The following is a 3,241-nucleotide window of genomic DNA, read 5'->3' on the forward strand; positions in this document are numbered from 1 at the left end:
ATATTATAATTATTTTATTACAAATCCATTTATGGTTAACAGTTTACAATGTTATGGATAGTAAATAAATTCAAATTAAAAAACTGTATCCTCATATGCCACCATGTTCATTTATTTGATTAAAACATTTTCGAGGACTCGTGAAATCGACAAATAAACACAAGACTGACGCTTTCCGCACTACAAAAAACATCAGGTGGCGTCATGGCAGTTTGCTGCTTGTTTCATGTACTACACCTGTGTATCGATATACTACACTCTCATGACCAGATACCTTGTATATATATATATATATATATATATATATATATATATATATATATATATATATATATATATATATATATATATATATCATGTAGATCCACAATGGAAACGTGAATAAGATAAATCATGATAAAATCACACAGGAAAAAGGGGAACAATGGAGCACCATAGCTTTTTTCTTTATTCAAGACATCTTCAGAGGCAACTGAATTACAAGGACTGAGAGAGGCTTATGTACACAGGGTGAACCTCACAAAACATGAGGTCAGGTCAGATATATGACATCCACTACTCCACACACCAACACTACCGCAAACATAAGAGGAGCTTAAAAGAAGGGGCTACGTAACTCGTCATGATAAGTCAGGTAAAAAATATGAGACCCACTAATCATCTATCCTACATCTACCTCGAATGCTTTCAAAACATTTTTAACTTTGGGCCACTGACAAATAAATTTGTGTAACATATCAATTTGGTTCTGAACATCAATAAGGTTTATAGAATTCAATTCTCTAATCAAACTTGCTTCAACCAGACGTCTTTCTGTGCCACATGATGATTTATACACTTCTAAACTGTTTTCCCAATCTATGGGATGACCTCATGTCTTGTAAGGTCACCCTGTGTACATAAGCCTCACTCAGTCCTTGTAATTCAGTTGCCTCTTATAGCGAATAAAAAGTTATAAATACTCGGAGGCATCTCAAATATTGAAAGGATGTAAAACGTAAACCCAGACCATTTTTTCATGCACCACCAACACTTCTGTTCACTTTACATTATCTTACTCGCCACTGATCAGCGTGCTAACCCAAGATGTCACGCAGGAAATACCTTTTCACACGGGGAGTAGTTGAGAAGACCCATGGACGAGTTTCAATAGTGTATCAAGTCAAGTTGTAGAAATTCTGAGAGACAGTTTTATATTCCAACCTGTTAAAGATGTTATGTGGCTCATGAAAAGAGTTGACCAAGGTTCAACTATTGTTTGTTGCACATCAAAAAGCAACATCAACCATTTAAGTATTTACCTCCAGATACTAGTTTTCTGGCCTGAGGCTGACCAACTACAGTATAGTAAACAGGATGAAAATGTAAAGGATACGCAAATATCTTAGTATTTGTATCGTAATGACGTTACATAATTTGTATGGCGGTAGCTTCTTTGTTAATAATAATAAAGAAGTCAGTATTTATTTTTTGGGGGGTGGGGGAGAGAGAAAAGAAATACCAAATTGGTGTTGAGTGTTGTACTTCTGTGGCGTGAAGCAGCAAACAGTAGTCACCACACGCCACCCCCACTCCTCGCTGGCTCCTCTACTGCCATTGTTCCGTTTATCTGGTAACACTAGTAGGTATTGTCAGCTTGTTAAGACCTCAGATGAACGACGAGATCACCCTGCATGACCCCATAACCGATCTTTATCAACACTGTCCATGTACATGTTGAATCAATGTGAACTTGTATTTCGATTTCAGTCTATATATCTACCTATCTCTATACATTATATATCCCAATATCTATCTACCTATGGTAAAATACGAAATACTGTAGAATATCTATTATAACAGTTCTGTTATACGTCCAAATATAAAATGTATATTAGCATAAACTGATGCATTTCATATGTATCTTGTTATTAACCTAATGGCCCTAATGGTCACCCACTAGACTCCGTAGCAATGCCAAGGGAAGTAGACCAGTGGCTGGTGTAGGAGCCCTCTATTGTTCCCAATAATTTTAGCAATGTCTATTTTGAAGCCTAGGACCGCTTTTGATTCCACAGCTTGAGTTGGTAGACCGTTCCATAGGTCTACCAGCCTCTGTGTGAATAAGTATTTCCTTATGTTCGTTCTGCATGATAACTTGGTGAGGTTGAAGTTATATACCCTCGCATTGGTGGTGCGTAGCATGGCCAGGGTTCAAATTTTCCACCCCCTTCGAGATTTTGAATGTCTCAATGAAATCTGTCACATTGTGTCTTGTCTGAAGGGTTATTTTACTTTTATCTTTTATTAATTTTACGTTTATCTTCCTCGCCACTGATCGGCTCATTATGCTCCAGTGCTGGTCAAGTCTAGTCCCAGGCACTCAAGATGACAGAGTTCCGGAATCACCTTATGATAATTAATGGCCACTACATCTGTTACAAGTCTAGCCATAAGGTCATGTGGTGAAACAGAAAAGAACTTGCCTAAATTTGCACCTTTCCCTGAAATCGAACCCACAACACATGAGCTTCTGTAATCTTCAGATTGATTATAATTATTCATTCACCAAAACGTCATAAAAGTTCACTCAGATACCAGTAGGTGTAAGTACGAGTAGACGTAGATATACAACTTGTGGTAAACGATGAGCCGATATAACCAAGATATGACAAAGAAGCTGTTATAAATTTATTTACAATGAGATCCTAAGAAGGGTATTCCCAGTGGAAAACACGTTATTCCATTAATTTGTACACCTACACCATTTCATCCCTTTAATGAGAACCGTTCAAACAACCCACTGGCTTCGACTTGTGGCTCCATACAGAACGCCAGCCGTGCATTGACTGTCATTGTATCTTTACCTCTAATTTCCTACTATATACTGATCTCGTTAGTACATGTTAGTTAGCACAAGTCTTATGATTCGTATTACGCTCCACAGTCACTAAAACATGTAGCTATGCCTTCATTATTGAGTTCCCCATCTGAGGCGCTCGCTTTCTCCCTGTTTCATTACGCCTGAGTAATCCGTTTTCTCTCGAGTAGTGCCCAGACTCTAGTATTCCTTAGTATCTTATGTCAAGTTGTAAGATTTGAAATTGAAAGAGAATACCGATGTTCTGGAGTGATGTTGAAAGCTTCAACTGTATTTACTGTAAGTGAAATTGTCAAATAAGTTAGAGTAGAGTCTGCCAGTAGAAGTGACGAAGCCCTAACATCGTCTGTAGGGACGCCCTGAGAGCCAAATTGATACTGA

This window comes from Homarus americanus, unplaced genomic scaffold (assembly GCF_018991925.1).
Source record: "Homarus americanus isolate GMGI-L3 unplaced genomic scaffold, GMGI_Hamer_2.0 scaffold16430, whole genome shotgun sequence".
Taxonomy (NCBI): Eukaryota; Metazoa; Arthropoda; class Malacostraca; order Decapoda; family Nephropidae; genus Homarus; species Homarus americanus.